The 18,683-nt window shown below is 31.6% G+C and overlaps 1 pseudogene; it reads left to right on the forward strand.

The window, feature by feature from the left end:
* Nucleotides 1-9,661: 9,661 nt before the first annotated feature.
* On the forward strand, nucleotides 9,662-10,204 carry LOC126743344 (uncharacterized; annotated as a pseudogene).
* Nucleotides 10,205-18,683: the final 8,479 nt, after the last annotated feature.

The following is an 18,683-nucleotide window of genomic DNA, read 5'->3' on the forward strand; positions in this document are numbered from 1 at the left end:
TTGTAAGTAGTTTTAGTTTAGTTTTAATCTTCTGTCGAAGATGTTCGTTAGCGAAACACGTGTGGAGAGTAAAATAAATAGTTTTGGTATTCACTGACCTGGGGCGACATTGCCATATTGATATAACTGATATACAAATAAGCAAAATACAAAAAAATATTTTTATATGGAAAAAGGGTTGAAGAAGAGTTGAAGCTATCCAGGTTTTATTTGTTTAAATTTTAAATAACTATCTTATTGAAATATACTTACAAGGGCATTTAGTTCAATCCCAACGCACTTTTTCTACAATCGGATTATTGGACGCATTAAACAATGTATTATTATCAAATATTTTTTCAAATTTTCGTTTGTTTTTTCATATTTTTTTTAACTGAATATTTTTTTTTCAGAATAATTTTCTTTGACTTGGCACTAAACAACCACACTCGGTAAAAATATAAATTAAAAAAAACTCTGGGAATCCTATCGAGTCGCCGACGCTAAAAAACGAGACCTTTACCACTGCATTGCAAAGCTACAAAGCGTCACATTGAATCTGTGTTGAATAATGTCCATATGCGCAATACACACGTATATGGATATATGAGGAGGCTTGAAACAAAACCGAATAAATCCATTTTTTACAAAAATTTAGTTAGCGGAAAATATTGGATCATCTTGCTGAATTACATCATATCAGCTAAATATTGGCGTGCAAAAACGAATAAATCCTACTTAATTTTAATGGCAATATTGATGTTTTCATGCAAAACCAAATAAATTCACTTTTTGTTCAAACCCGAATAAATCCATAAATACATTCATTCTATTTCAAATTTCTTACTTATATATATTACTTAATAATAGATGGCACTATCACTACCGATGTCGTAAAAATTTGAACATGCGTGGTCAGCCATTTTGTCGTTGATTCACCTCTGCGTGTTTGCGCGCATGGACTGGGGCGACCATGTGTTAGTCGGTACAGTAAGTAGTGTAAACAGAAACATTGGGTGCGGTAGTTTGATTGATGTGGTTGAGTTGTTGTAGTCGTGCTCTATATTATTTCTGGTTTGAACTGTTCTTTTAGTGGTTTTTAAATAAAATAAATACAAGCTGCAGGAATAGGTCCTAAATGAAAATTACGGAGGAAGATTTTTTGAGAGATTCAGTAGCTGTGGAAGAATCCAATCAAGGGAGCAGAATAAGGGAAAAAGCCCCGAAAAAGCTAAGAGGAAACCATGAAAGGTAAGATTAGGTATAAAAGTTTTAAAATAAAAAAAAATAGTTCTTAGGCAATTACATTTCTTTTAACATTATTTATTTTATTTTAGACCAGACCTAAAAAAATTTAAGCGTCCTTGTTCATATGATAATGAAACATATCGATGCCAAAATGTTAAAATATCAGATATTAAAAATGTAAGAAGCTACCTGTATAGCGTACCAAACAAAAGTATTCAAGATGTAAAACTTTGTCATATGATAAGCGTTTCTGATACTGTAAGGAAGAGGTCTGTTAAAGATAACCCTTGCCAGAGAACAAGGGCTGCAAACTTCTTTTTAAAAATTAAAAAGAACAGATCAGCAGAGGCAGTTAAAGTCTGCATGACTTTTTTTATGGCAGCAACAGTTGTCAAAAACTACAGGTTGTTTACAGTATGTAAGATTGTTGACTTAGGGGACTGTCCTAAACAGCGAAGGAGGTGACCATATTTCAACAAAAAGTTTGGACAAAAGGGAGAGAGTACGCGAATTAATTTGTAAATTGCGTGGCACTGAAAGTCATTATAATCGGAAAAAATCTCAAAGGGTTTATTTCCCTGCCCATCTAAGCATTAAAAAGTTACAACGTATGTATAATGAATAGGCTGAAAGTAAGTACCAAGTTGGCTCCAACATGTTTAGAAGGGTTTTTCTAACAAAATTTAATACTGGATTTTCGTCTTCGGCTTCTGATACCTGTTTCCAATGCACGCGTCTAAAGCATTTAATTAAGTCTGAAAAAGGCCAAAGAGAGAAAACCAAGTATATGACTGAATATCAAGTTCATAAAAGAAGAGCAAAAGCCTTTTACGAGCTTTTTTTTTTATGGTAAACACAAGCACAAGAGGTCCTACGTCACTCTTGGAGTGGTGCTTGCGCGAAGATATTTGTGGGCATTTATCTTGAATCGCTGCAGGTTGTATGCGTCGGGAAATATGTGAGGTGGAAGCCCGTTCCACAAGGAAGATGTTCTCCAGATGAATGAGTACCCGATACAGCGACGTCCTTGGGGTAAGCAGGTGGACTCGATGTTGATGAGCCGCAACTGCTAGACGCGTCCTTCTTGCCGGAACAGCCCTGGGTGGGATCAGGCCTGCCAGCTCAGAGGAGCACTTACCGTTATAATAACGGTAGAATAAACATAGATCATCCACCTTTCTCCTGTGCTCCAGACTATCCAGACTATTTGTCAGTTCTGGTTTGTCGATAAGACGAATAGCTCTCTTCTGTATAGAATCTGGCAGCTTTAAACTATGCTTGGGTGCAGAGCTCCAGACATGCGAGCAATACTCGAGGGAAGGGCGTATTTGAACCTTATAAAGAGTCAGCAGCTGTTCTGGTGTATACAGTTTTTTCGTTTTGAAAAGCACTCCGAGTTTTTTGAAAGCTGCCCTGGCGATCTCAGCAACGTGGTCTTGCCAGGACACACTGTTGGTGACTTCGACTCCTAGAAGATGTAAAGATGATTTCATTGGCAATGTTTTCCCTGCCATAACCAGCTCCGGGCCACCAAGGTTAGTCTTCATCGTAAATACTGCAGCCTGCGTTTTTTTAGCGTTAAAATTGACCAGATTGTTATCGCCCCACTCCAAGATTGCTCTAATATCGTTGTTGGTTGAAGCTACTTGCTTGAGCTTCCTAAGCAAGAGCCAAAAAATTCCCTGACATTCTGCTTTAACCTGCATTCAACCCTTAACACACACGCCAATTTCCGATGCATTTTATTCAAACCATATAAACCTCTATTTTTTTTGCTGTGTTGGTATGAACTCGAAAAACCCTACGTTTTATATTTGGACTGAAGATAAGGCTGGGAGGGGTACTACAGAAGTGTCATCTGTTTTATTTGATTACCTAAAATCCTTGGAACTGGATAATATAACCTAGATTATATTGTTCTACAATGGATGTGGGGGCCCGAACAAAAATTCCCATTTGATTCATATGTTATTGTTTTAGCTGTTAAAGTATTCTCCTGAAAATATCACAAAAGTTTGTATTACCTACCCAGTAAGAGGCCACGGTTTTATGCCAGCAGATAGAGTTTTTGGGCGACTTGAAAAGATATTTAGAAGCAATTTGAATGGGAGTGGAAAAGTGACGAAACTTTTTTGTGATACAAGAATCTGTTATGTGAAAATAAACAAGTTGAACATACTGCGGATATAACTCAGGAAGAAGAAGAGCTAAGAAATGAGTGTGACTGTTTAGAACAAGAGTTTGCACTTCATATTTAAATGCACCGTTGGTTTTGCTGTTAGTTAACGAAATGCCATAATGTTTCTGTTTGTATTAGTAGTAAGAATAACACTTTTGTTAATTTTTTCTAATAAAGTTGTGAGCTTAATCAAATAAATCCAGTTATTTCAAGCAAAACCAAATAAATCCATTTTTGTTTTTATTTTATTTTATTTTGTACTAAATTTTTTTTTTAATTTATATTTTAGCAAATGCTTCATCATGATTTCTCTAATAGTGCTTGCTAGTATGAAAAATTAAAAAAATACTACTTTTCTCGTTACAGCAAAATAGTATTATTCCAAAAATCATTTTTGGTGGATCTATTCGGTTTTGCTCTAAACCTCCTCATATGTAACAAAAATCCAATGAACTTAAATAAACGCCTTACAAGGATGTTATTACTATTTCCTTAATCAATATATAGATATTAATTTGTTATTAAACTAAGAAAGAACTAAGCCATGCATGGCCCAACACAACCAAAAAAAAAACAAATTTTAATAATTATAATATACAAGTGTTCCTTAAAGACTAAGGGCTAATATTTAAGGGGGTGGTTCCTGGACCCATTTTAAGAAAATAGTTTTTATGAACATTTGTCCTAAGCGTCTTAACTTTTAAGATACAGGGTGTTTAAGTTTTTTAAAAAAATCAGTTTTTTAATAATAACTTGAACAATATTATATATTTCTTTTATCAGACATTTTTATGAAATTCAGTATGCGTAAATAATGTAAAGGGGATAAATTCTATGCATCGAGACGCTTTTTTTGATGTGCAAAAAAAAATTCTCTGCCAGTGGCGTCCCTACCGGTCTTCTATTGAATATTTTTAGTGAAAAAAATATTACGCGACTGCTTTTTCTTAAAACAAAAATTATTTTTGAAATCCTCAATTACTTTTTAGCAAATTTGATCTCTTAGTTTTTTTCGTCCGACGCATGGTTTAGGTTTTCGCTTAAACAAAAAACCTATTTTACTTCCCTAAAAATTTGATGCGGTATGAAAATGTTTGTTCGTCGATTGCAAGCAAAGTAAGGGATCAGATTAATTACAAGAAGTATGAAAAGTTAAAAAATTTAAATAATTTAAGAATTACTCATGTTTTTAACACGTTTAAAAAGTAAATGGGAGTAAAAAAGTGCCGTAACGCGTCTTTATTTAACGCAAATAAAGTCACCAATGCATGTTTCTCATCGCTCGTTGCTACGGGCAACGTAAAATTGTTTTAATTTTTTAAAGCGAAAACCACGCGTCGAACAAAAGAAAACAAGAAATCAAATTTGCTAAAAAGTGATGAGAATTTTAAAAATAATTTTTATTTTAAGAAAAGCAGTGGCGTAGTATTTTTTTCAATAAAAATATTCAATAGAAGACCTGTAGGGACGCCACTGGCAGGGAAAATATTTCTTATTGCACAAAAACGCGTCTTAACGCATGCGTTTTTGTGCAAAAAGAAATATTATATATAATTTCATGCATCAAAAACGCGTCTTGATGCATGGAATACATGTACCAAATTTCACAAAAAATTCTACAACATTGTTTAAGTTATTATTAAAAAACTGTACTGAAAACTTTAACACCCTGTATCTCAAAAGTTAGAACGTTTAGGACATATGTTCAAAGGAACTTTTTTTCTTAAAATGGATCCAGGAATCACCCCCTTAAATATTAGCACGTCTTTAAGGAACACCCTGTATATATTATTGTATAATTTATTATTTTTATTTATTAGATTATACTTAACAACAGGTGAGTACATCCTACCCATTTTAATAAAAAATTTGTGAATATCAGTGTCATCAAAATTACTTCTCTTAAACAAAAATTCGGCCGAATATTCATCAAAGTGTAATTCTTTTCATCCATATCGTGGAATTCCTCCTCGAAAGTTCTACATTTTGAGGATACACTTAAATCCTGTCTGGTCTCATTTTTCATAGGATATCCAACAATCTAATATTATGATAGTATCAGGCAATACCCTTTGTCCAATTACTTCTAATAAGGTAGATGAATAAATCTTTACGGCAGATCTATCCTGAATGAATACAATAAATACTTTTCTGGTTACCCTTTTGAAGCCTCCAAAAACCCACTGGCCCTCTATTCTTCTTCCTTTGTTGAATTTTCTTTTTCTACATTTTCCTTTATCACTTAATAATAATAAAAAATGGATTGAGTACAATGCTACTCACCTTGCCTGTGTTTGACAAGGCAAGGTGAGGAATTGGGCCGGCAAAAACAATAAGGCTGGTGCCAGGTAGTTCGGTCAGCCGTTCAGATCAGAAAGACACGTTCAATAAGGAACCCAAATGCAATTTATCAAAACTCAAAAAAATGTGAGTTTATATTAATAAAAACAAATTGAATATTAAATAAAAGTGAAGTATTGCTCGGAAGCTCCCACCTAATATGGCGGTTTCAGACAATCAAATGACTGACTTTTTCATAAATGAAAGTTTATTTACTGAATTAAAAAAAAATGTTTATACTGAAAAATCATAAAATAATTAAATAAGTCTGGTGAATTTACCCTGTTATGAAAACAAAGTTAATTAAAGATATAATAATTCCATCTGATCCGAACAACTTCCCGACACCTGATATCTGCCAAGCTGCTCGATAAGGTCACCATAATAAGGTCACAGGTAATGAGTACCATTGACATGATATATAAATATAAATAAAGAGACATTTTGACAGACATTTCAAAGCACCGTCAACCTGAATTTTGTCAACTCTAGGAAAAGATTAAGTTTAATTGCTTAAAAAAAATGGTAAAGTCATAAAATTACCAAGTAGGTTCCTGTAAAAGAAAGATGACAGATGACAAAATATAAAGAAAACCATACAATCAAGGTGATACATATTATGGAAATAATACAATTAATCAATTAATTGATACATAATTAACAAAATGCTTAGTTGACTTACAAACCAAAAAACTATAATTTAGTAAGTGTAGCCGGTTGTCGAAAATCGCTGATAACATAGCCAGTGCCAGCTATGCACACTATAGTCTTATGCAGTAAAAAATATAAATACATGAAAATGGCTGATTTTTCAATAGAATTCATCATGGATTCCATGGTTTGGATGTTTGACGAGATGTCATAAATGCTTTGACTGTGGCACAGAAATACATTTAAAAAAATGTTGTGAATTTTAACTTAATTTTTACCCTTGACTTGTATCATGTAGTGTTATTCTCTGCTTCTCCTTTTTTCTTTCTTTTGTTTGGTGAATACACAAGTGGATCTGATGATGCCCAGTATAAGCGAAACACGCGTAATCCTTTGACTTTAATTTAATAAAATTAAGACTTGTGACTTACAAAGTACCTGCTGCTGAACCTGCCAAAGCAGGTGACCGACAATATAAATAGCTAGTGGCAACGTAATTGTGAGAGATAAAAGCAGGAGTTTTGACAGCTGTCAAAAATAAATTATGTCTGGTGGCGACTATACAGACCTAACTCATTATAATATTACAATAGTACAAATATTCAGTGCCAAAATCTTGTTATACCAATTACCATCTGTAATATTATCAGCTATCCTAATAGTTAAATAGGTATTTGATTTAAAAACTATTCTAAGCCTGGGTTGTTTGCTTGTTACTTACCAGATTGGTGAAAAGTAGCTTTTAGGCTTACCCCGCTGATCCCCTCACCATACCTACTACTACTACTTACCTTATTTTAAATTAACACTTTTCTGTGCCTTTTTTTATATTTTGCCCAAATGATTCAATGTCAATATTTGAATTTAAAATTTCCAAAAATATTTGATTTTTAATATTGTGAAACGAAATAAGTGAATTTTATATATACTTTGTTTAATTTTTCATATGTGTAATACTCACCTCTATTACAAGAGTAAAGTAAATTAAAACCTAAAATTTTAATTAAAATATTAAAAGCATAGTAAAGCGAATCTGCATGGGCCAGTAGATTTGTCATTTATATTATGTGTACTGTCCACCAAAAGCACGTATACTCGTTAACGAGGGAGCGATGCATCTATGTTTAACGTGCCGTATCATTTATGATATATTTACCTAAAATCAATTTAACAAACATTAGGTAATTACAGCAATTACACCTAAAATATGAATTTGTCAGAATATATATAGATTTAAATATTTGGGTGTATTGAAAATTGAGGGTCGAGCATATCGTTAATGTGCATAAAATATGATTTTACTAAATTTATTATTTTTTGTACTTATTTTGCGGTTGTATATTATTGATGTTTTACACATAAGAGACTTTAAAAATATGTAAAGAATGGTAAATTTAGATAGATTTTGCATTATTTGTAATGGTATAATATACAAGTGTAACCAGCACAGATCTTGAAAAGCGGAAATCAATGTATTAACCTGCGATATTAAGTATAAGTCAAAAGAGAACGATAGAATATAATTGTAGAGAAAGCTGAGACGTATGGCGAATTTTTTTTAAACTCAAATTTGAAATACGTTATTTGCCTATTAAATAGAAATAATACTAACTAAAAAACTAATTGCGAAAAAACTATTTTCTTAAACAAAAAGAATAAACTAAAGTTTTTTTCGATTATCACGGTATTGCGTTCTTGGCCTTCTTACCCGAAGGTGGAACAGTAAATAAGGGATATTATCAGCGTTAAGAGGCGGTTGATAAAGAAAATTCATCAGACGTTTTCATTCGTTGACATAAAGGAATTTGTGGCGAATAGAAGTTCTACTGAAGCCCGTTTCAAAATCTGCGTTTGGCAAATGTTTTGATGATTGGGTTGCTCATTAGCGTAGCTTATTATTTCGGGAAGAGTCTAAATTAAAGGAGTTTTATTTGGCAATTCCTGGTACTATTTTTACGGAGTAGTATATATGTTACAGACCATATATAAAAACAGACCGTATGTAAAAAATATGGTATTTTATTTACGTACCAGACTGTTGATATCGTATGATACAAATTTTGGGAATAGAATCTCGAAAAGAAAGGTATTTTATTAATGTAATAACAATAATTAGTAACATAACCTCACCCAAGTTTTACCTATTAGTTTTTGACAACAATTGTCATAAAATTGTTTTTGGTTTATTTAGGTTTTATGAACAATTGTATGAGCGACGAAAAAACGTCGCTAAAAACAACAATGGCTTAACGATAGAAAAGTACTCTGCTCTTATTGAAGTAGTGAAAAGTGCTAATGTTGCTGAGAAAAAGACGCCAATAATGCATTGGCTTCTGAACCATGACGATGAATTATTTAACATTCTTCAACACATATCTACAGGTATGTTGTTCAACAATTATTGTGAGAAAATGCTAAATATTGATAATGTTTTTGTACTTACAGGTCATCAAGAAAAATACAAGAACATAGTTCGTACTGATATTTCATTATTTATTAACCTGTCTGCACCATGTCAAATGAAGCAAAAGAGAGAAAAGAAGAGAATTGTGTCAAAACCCATGATTTTCAGCGATTTGAATCCCCGCTGTCAAGTAGATCTAATAGATTACCAATCCCATGCTGATGGTAAATACAAATTTGTTCTTGTATATCAGGATCATTTGAAAATCTTGTCATTTTGCGACCACTCGAGACTAAACGTGCAGAAGAAGTCGCTTACCACCTTGTCGATATTTTTGCAATTTTTGAAGCCCCTGTGATTTTGCACGGTCGTGAATTTTGCAACAGGGTAAATTGAAGAATTAAAGACAATGTGGCCCGAACTAAAGCTTGTGCATGGCAAACCACGCTACAGCCAGAGCCAAGACAGCGTCGAATCAAGATGTAGAGAACATGCTAACCACATGGATGTTGGAAAACAAAACAGAGCACTAGAGTCAAGGTTCAAGACTTATACAATTTATGAAGAATACTTGTTTACATTCTGGGATTAAAAAATCTGTATATGAAGCCATATTCGGGGACAAACCAACAATTGGATTAAAAACTTCAAATATTCCACTAAAATCTATACATAGTGTAACAACGGAAGAAGACTTGGAAAATGTGATAAATTCTATTCATGCTGATGCTGGACATTGCCGGCAATGCACAAATCAAGCAATCGCATCAATAGGAGATAGAAATTGTTACAGAAACAGAAGAGGTCATACAAAAGCAGCTGGAAGGAGTATTAGCGGACAATCATAATAATGGTCAAGAATGTTATGCATTACTTGTTTCAATCCCGTGAATGAAGAAGGTTTCCATATTGGAAAGCCATGTTCGGAAAATATTTGCAGTTTTTGCACTAGAAACAGAAACATAACAATGGCAAGAAAAGCTGCTCATGATTGATCAGAGCTACAGGCAAAACGAATGAAAGTAATATTAGATAGCACCCATCTACAACCGAAAATTGGATCAACTGTAAGAAATCCCGTTCCAGACGTCGATCGAGGCAGAGGAGATGCTAGGTCAGTTTTAGCTGTAGCACTGGAAGCCACAGAAGATGAGTTTTACTGCTTGGGAACAAAAAAAGAAGGAGTAATTTCAAAATACTATAGCCGTTCAGAAGTTAGTACGTACCCTGCTAACATTTTAAAAATTAAATAAGTTTCCAAAGACAGGAAAATCAACATGAGCAAGATTTAAAAAAAAATTTACTGTAAGGGTAAATTTCAATCAAAAAAATGTGCTTGTCAAAAAGGTAATGTATTATGTAATTCTAAATGCCATTATAGCTTAAGTTGTACAAACAAATAAAAAAAATTAAATGTTCTGATTTGTATTCTTTACGTACGCATTTTTGTGTAGAACCTATTTCTATAATAAATAAATCAATAAATAAATTAATTTTAAAAAAATTTTACAAACGGACTAGACCGTTCATTAAAAGACAAGCTTTTTACACATATGGACGAATATCCTCAGTCCTTTTATATATGGTCTATTTTTCATAAACGGTCTGTAACAGATATAACTATTAACTCAAAATTGAGCTTGATACTTCGATTTACGGCCTTTAGGAAACCAAGTTCATTTAAATATTAATTTTTTATAACTACAAATTTTTCAAATTCTCATAGGTTATTTTTATTAGAATTATAATAATTAAAACCTGTGAGCATCATTTAAATAATTTTATAATCTTTAATACGTTAAATAAATTCAAAATAGTCCAAAATAATCAAAATAAATCATAAAAATAGAATAAACACCTTGTAAAACAACTGGGCGCTTGGGCGACTCCAAAGTAGAGATGGTGACGTGTATACCTGAAATAATAAAAGTAACCTGAGCACACTTATTCCCGTAAAATTAATTAATAAAAAATAATATGAAGTAAAATTCATTAATATGAATAATATTAATTAATATGTTTTAAACTTGCTCAGTGATTTTACTTTTACGATAACCATTTAATTCATGTTCACCAACATTTAACCACTTAACTTAAATATCTCAAAATTCATTATTCACCAACTTATTACTTTTATCCGATTGTTAGATGTCCCAGTAACGAGAACGTACTGATATTAAATGATATACAATCGTTTAATATGCCAAAACGTGACACTACTCACAAACCGTAGCCAAAATGCTACCAAAAACATTATCATAAAACATGAGATTGAGACAGCAATCTCCGATCTAGACCACTTGACGATAACACACTTTGTACTGAGGGGTGCAATGGACACCAAAACGCGAGAGTCCTCTCCAGATACAAAGGCTTATTAAATACAACGAGCTGTGCAATGGTCCCAGACCAGCTCAGTATCTTAACAAGAAACAATAAACAATCGTCACAACAACAGTAACAACACAAGCAAGACAAGTAACAATCGGTCATATAAATATATAAATATTTCATTAATCACATTTTTAATTAAAAAGGTAAAATATCGGCGTAATCAATATGATAGAAATAAGCATACTCTCTGATAACACTCACCCTTTCTTGTAGTAAAACACTACACCAAACCAACACAGCTTATTTCACGTCGCAACACCCTTTATTGTTTTTATTAAATAACTTCACTCTTTAGTGACCAAAACTCAAATGAATTTCATAAACCAAATATTTATCTCACTCTTTTATCGAAACCCATAAAAATAATTCCCGAGGGAAAACGCTAAGTGTAAACCGTATTTGGTTACTTACGGTACCGCTGAGCTAGCTTTAGTTTTGTAAATATCCTGGACCTCTTTTCGGTCAGACCGATAAATTTCATCTTAATGACTAAGAAAAATATGTCAATTCTTTAGAAAATAAACAGGGTCTTACAGAATTTGAAAAATAAATGAAGATTTATAAAATATCATTTAAATAACACCGTCCAAATAACAAAATTCAAGTTGTACTTAAGAGTTAATTTAATTAACAGGTCATTAAACAGCGATCTGAGTAGCAAATTAAGTGTAAATTTTGCAGTTGATATAGTCTTTCTAATAGCTTACTAATCAGCAACATTAATATCTATATTTAAAGATTTGGCATGACATGACGTGATTATTTTTGAATTGTCATAATTTAAAGATTTTTATGTGGCTTAAAGAAACCTCATATCTGGTGTCTTGATGACAATTAAGTAATAAATAGAGATTTGCAATTAACATGAATAATGCACGTAAATTAAACAAACCGGGTTATCAACTTCTATTTATTTTATTATTTATTTAATGAAAATAATAGTTTAAGGTTTTAAAAAATCAAATAAGCAAATAATTTTTTTTCTTTAGATATCTCTTTAAATATACATATATTCATTAAAACAAAAAAGTGTATTAGTCAATAAATAAAAATGACCTCAATCATGATGAAATCTATAGTTACTCACCGCAGTGTGGCGTCGATCAGACGCGTCTCGCACTTCCAGAAAGTAATGCCAACGTCCGTTAATTTATCATACTCACCTAAAACGTTCGCCAGATAAATTTTACCTGATCCATCTTGTTTACTTTAGTAATGGACCAAATTCAGCGCCTGTTATAAAGTTATCATGGTAATTGAGACAAGTGGGAGACTCGTTTAATCATTGTCAGGAGCAGGAGGCCTAACGCGAATATTTCTGCTGATGACCTTTGTTATTTTATTCTTTGTAAATATTCAAGGTGTAGGTGGGTAATTTGTCGAGTGTTTTAATCATAACGTATAAGTTTTAATAAATATATGAAAATGATAATAACAAATATTAAATAAAATCTGCCATAGTTGAAAAGAAACTGGAAAATATGTTTTCATTCAGCTGTTTTGTTACTGTTATAAAGGAAGTAGGCAATTTTACCTTCATGTTAAATTCAAACCAGTGGTTTGTACATTCTTTTAAAAGGTTGTTGGCAACTGAATCCATTCATTCCATGCCTAGAAACTTTAAAAACTATGCAGCAAGTTTTTAAGATAGAAAAAAATTGATTTATACAGGAAGTTGCAGGGTAAGATGCTGATCCTTAAGGATGTTAATCCTTAGCTGATTTTAAGAAGAAAAGTTTAAATACAGCTATGTATTTCCTAAACTTCTTATCCTTTGAGTTACAGAGTGTTAAAAAAATACAGTGAGTCTTTTAGTGGCCACTTTCAACAGCTAATCTAAACTATTTTCATTTTTGTTTACATATGGTTCTTTTAGTTTAATGATAAAATAAGGTATATACATATGTTCATCAAATAAATAAATTTAATTTTTTTTACTAGTAAATTAACCACGCATTAAATTTGTTTTTTCGCGTTAGTCGCATGTCAGACAAAAAAAGGACAAAATATCAAATTTGCCCTAAAATGAAGAAGGGTTATAAAAATAGTTTTTTTTTACCGAAACGCAGTGGTATACATATTTTTCAAAAATATTTAGTCTACGTTTTAAAAGATTTTAACACCCTGTTGCTTACAATTTAAGGGGCTTAGGACATACTTTTATTTAAACTTTTCTTCTTAAAATCACTTCTTAAGGATCAACACCCTTAAGAATCAGCATCTTATTCTGTAACACCCTGTATATCGAATTTGTTAATATAATTGCATTGCTCTGTATATTAATATATGTTTTATATTTTAACATCTTTTATATTGACTATATTTATTTGTACAGTTTTTCTACAATTAATTTTTAATATAATTTCTGGTAGATGTCTGAACAAAACAGTATTAAGAATCATATGTGGTAATTCCTATTCCTGTACTGATACTCTGTATGGGTTATTGAAACTGCCTGGTTTAACACAAATAAAAAAAACTTAATTTTTTAATTTTTAATACTTAAATGACTAACTGCAGAAAGGGGATATGTCACAATTTTAAAATTGTACAGGAAGAGGAAAAAACTACCTAAATTTTGCTTAAAGCTTATTTGACTATTGTATTTTTGCGGAAATGTACCTAGAGGTATATTTTATATATCACCTTCGTCTCTTTTGGTGTTTTTAAATTTCCCATGAAGTTATTGTCAATTTTGACATATGGACATGTCTCCTTTTTGCAGTAAAATAAAACAAAATTCTATAATTTTGACATTTGCTTTATTCAAATAGTACATACTCGTTCTACATCGCATTCTTTTTCACTTGTCGGCCAAGCCGAAATGATCCTCCAAAATTCCATATAATCCTCAGGAATAAATTTTATTGTATTTAATATATCAGTAATTTTTTTTTTGTTAATTGGTCTTTTCAAGGTATGCTTTTTTAGAACATTGAGTTAATTCTTTTTCAGCATTTCTAAGCCGATAAGTATTACTTACAGGGCAGTTTATAAACTCACGGCCAACTATCTGAGTGGTTGTTGAAATACTCAAATGTTGGAAGGATGCGATAGAAAACGATTTCTTTTGAGATCGTTATACTCTTTACGTAAGATTCATTACTTAGACAGGTTCTTTTATAAAATTGTGGCCATCAACGTTTGAAATCATACACAAAATCGCTAGACAACTGAACAGTTGAAAATTTTGCTGGATTTTTGCAAGCCTTGGAAATTATTTCATAAAAAATTAAACATAATCCTGGATGGTGTAAAATCATTTTATTTTATTAAGCTGTCGTATAATTAGGCCGAAGTCACGGTCGCAAGGCATAAATGAATGGCCTCTCATTGGGAAGTATTTTCTAATCTCATTAAATCTCTTGAATTCAACTAAACTCATTAGATCACGATATTATTTTTATTCTGCCCACTACAGTTGTCACAGAAAATGTGAAGAGTTTTATACTTTTGCAAGCTTTGCTGATCTAAGTAATGCTTGAGAAAAGAGCAACGTCATTTGCACCTTTGCCCGCCTCCCTTTATGGTAGACATAACAAGCAATATTAATAGATCCTAAATTATGTATCCCAAAAGTACAAACAGTGAGCTGTCGAAAGTAGTACAGACTTGAATCGAAAGTTGTGGTAGCGATACATTCGCCATAAAATCAATGCAAATACGTAAGGTCTGCTCATCTTCAGTACAGCGCTTTTTTACCGAATCTAGAGCAGTATAAAACTTCTTGCTTCGTCTCTTGTGGACTTTAAGTTCAGCAACTGCTACTCTTTTTGCATTATCGTTAAGACAGTCACTCAGGTACTGCAAGTGTCTTTTGCTGGTCTACCAAATTTTAAGTTAATATTATAAATATATAAATTTTAAGATAGTTTTCTTTAAAATAGAACCAAAAAAATTTGTAAGAAATTTTATCATTCGGGTGTTTTTCTCTAAACATCTCAAACATTTTCTTTACAGATAATTTGTAATCTGGATAAGGAATTTCTTGGCTCGTATAATGCGATATTTTTACCGGATAGATTTCAATGTGGTTCCGGATATTTGCAATAACAGATCCTTTTATTGCATTTCCACTTACATTTTTACCGCGCATATCCTGAGGGGTTTTGTGATTTTTTAGGAGAAAAACAATACGTTCGCATCGCTTCTTAGAGATTCCATAAAATGATAGAAGTGCTCTTTTACAAGTCTGTATTCTACTTGAACCATTAAGAATAAAATATTTGACACTTAAAGACTTTGGTTTACTCTTAGAAGCGTCTATGCTACACCTTTTTCGTGAAATGGAATATATTTCTAAGAGTCCTTGTAAATGCATATCTTGTAAGTCTTTTGTTTGCAAATTACAAAACAAATTAAGCATACTTTGTTTTTCTTCTTCAGTCAGTCCACTTAAACATTTCTTGTAACAATTAAAAGGATAAACTAGTTTGCCTAACGATGATTTAAAAAAACGCCAGACTTACCATAAAGCACCCGCAACCTCTTTGGCAGGAATGCATTTTCCAGAATAATTTACATGTTGGACGCCTTGCAGTTTTGCTCTTTTAATATAATTTCTTTTATATTTCTCAGTGTTCACAACACCTTTTTGTCGTTTTTTTGGGATATCTTCAGATTCTGAACTCGAACTCATTTTTACTATTCAACTTAAATAAAATGAAATTATAAATGAAATAATCACGTGTTGTTTCCTTGTTTCTATGAAATTCTAAACAGAACTAAACGACTGCGTTTTTTATTACTCAGCCAGCAAAAACCAAAATAAATCAGAGCGGAACATTAAAATAGATCCCCGAATCTCTATTGCATTTTAGTGATTATATTATCTGGTCTTTTGTATTGGTGTACGAAACTGCACGAAAAGAACCGAAGTCAATAGTTTACCGCAGAAAGGTTACTTCTCCAGGACATATCCCCTTTCTGCGGTTAGCGAGAATTATAATGCTATCGAGTAAATGGTGTGACACTGTCGTATGTCCCGTTTATGCAGTAAACGACGTATTTGAGGTAATGAAATCTAAATATCTGAAAATATGAATTTCCTAAGAAATTGGAGATGTCCCCTTTCTGCAGTTAGCGATTCACTTATTAATTCAAGTATGCTCTGAGTCAAAACATCTTGCTAATCCCGCTCTAAGAAATAAAAATTACTAACCTCACCAAAATTAAAGCATGTAAATGTGTTTTCTGACATATATTTGAAATTATTTGGATGTAATTTTCATTATTTGTCAAATGCTATTTAATAAAAAGAGGCAAAAGAATTTATATGCAAGATTTAGTATAGTTATATATAAGAAAATTCGGACCTAGATAATTGGAGTATAATATCGAATTTAAGAACATTCTTCTTATAATAAGAACTCTCGCATAAAATTAAGATAACAGAAATGTAGATTATTTCTGTTTTAACAAACATTATTTAATCCTCAAGTACCATTACACTTATTAATGGTTGAAGATCAAACTAGTTTATCATTATTGAAAACAAAAGTATACGGATCCAATGATTTTTAAAAAATTTTTACATTCAATTTTTTTATCACGTAGAGCCGTAAATCTTGCTGGACTGTTAACACAATTGTTATATATGTTATATAGTTGTTATTTATATTATTGTTATATAGGGTGTTACAAGATTCGGTGCAAATATTTTAAGAGCGTATGGGTGCAGTGAAAATAGACTTTTTTCTTCATAAAAACATGTGTCCTAAAATGCTCCTCCTCAGAGCTGCAGCGCGCGCAAATTGCTTGAAGAAAATCCTTAATTTGGAATACTGATTACGTAGAATAGTTATACGTAAAATGTTTTGAAAATTTGCAAGTCGATTTTCTTTTTTAGGTTTTTTGTGTGCTTTTGAAATTGTTCGTCCCAAAAATGATGTAAATCCAGATTCAGACGGGCTTACCCTTATGATAGCTCATATCTTAAGTTTCCAATAAGAATTTTGAATTTTTTGTTGGCAATGAAAACATCTCGAATGATCTTTTTTTGCATTTTTTCGTTTCAACTATTTTGGTTTAACAAAAATGAAAGCAGTCACGGGCCACTTCCTTTTTTCCAATTTGATACTTTATAATCGGATTTAATAATGCTTCTATTTTGTTTATCAGCGATTTTCTCAAAAACGGTTAATTGTATCGAAAAAATGTAAGAAAAGAAACCCAAATTTTAGATTTTTTCATGGCTAACTATATAATGTTGCTAGATTCTTAATTTTCTTATTGGAAACATAGTATAGGGACCATTAGAAGGGTAAATCTCCCTGAATCCTTTCCTAAAATTAGATTTACATAATTTTTGGGTCAGAAAATAAAAAGAGTTTCAAAAAAACAGCAACTTGGAAATTTTGAGAAAATTGATTCATAACTGTAGTCACGATTCCAAATAATTTATTTTCATCAATCAATTTGCGTGGGATGTCGGTAGCTCTGTACTAGTAGGACATTTGTTTATAGGACAAAAAGTCTTATTTTTAGTCAAATAATATGCTCTGAAATTATGTGCACCGAATATTGTAACACCTTGTATATTTATACTATACATAGCCAAGCAGCACCCATATATATGTACTAAGACGTATTATATTTGGTACGCACTTTGGATATCGTAGGACCACTTTCTGCAGAAATGTACATAATATATACATTTTAAAACTTTTACGTCTTGTATTAAATGTATATTGTACTATGACAAATCAAGACATTTACAAAGTATTTGTTTATGAATATATCCGAAAATGAGTAATAATAATTTGTCGAAACTGAAAAATGTGCTTTAAAAAAAAAACGAAAAATTTGCCTATAAGTTTAAGCTATTGTAAGAAATGTTCACATAACAAAATAAAAATAAACATAATATAAACCAATGTCTCTCAACACATCTCGTCTATAAAACAATATGAATATCTTAAAAATTTTCAGTATTCTCAGAAACATATCTTTATGATACCTCTTAAAATATGTACTAATGTTAGACCTTTTCTATCTAGAAAAAAAATGAATAAGTGCATTAAAAACAAAAAGACTTAAGCTAAAAATAAGCATACTATAGACATCGCCTTCAGAATCATTAAGCAAGTTCATTTCCTCAGCAGTATCATTGGAACTAAGAGCAGATTTAGCAAGAACTTCATTATAGAAAGAAAAAACTTCATCGGTAACATCAATACCGGTCAAGAGCTTTTTGATGTCGGTTTTTTAAATGTCGCTAACGTGTTTAACTGCTAGAGGCTGTTTTGCTGTCGATATTTGACTTGCATTTTTGAGTCTTTTTTTGAAAATTCCTACTTCTATGTCAGGTTCTGTCTAAGTGATTCGAACCTTACAGATGATTACGTAATTTATTTTCTAGTACGATAGAATACGAACTTCAGTTATTTCAAAAGGCAGTTTTTTCTTCAATATTTTGTGCGATATCAACATATAATCAAATGTATTTTGCCCAAACATTTACAATTCAAAATTTCAATATTTCACAAT

This window comes from Anthonomus grandis, chromosome 12 (assembly GCF_022605725.1).
Source record: "Anthonomus grandis grandis chromosome 12, icAntGran1.3, whole genome shotgun sequence".
Classification (NCBI taxonomy): Eukaryota; Metazoa; Arthropoda; class Insecta; order Coleoptera; family Curculionidae; genus Anthonomus; species Anthonomus grandis.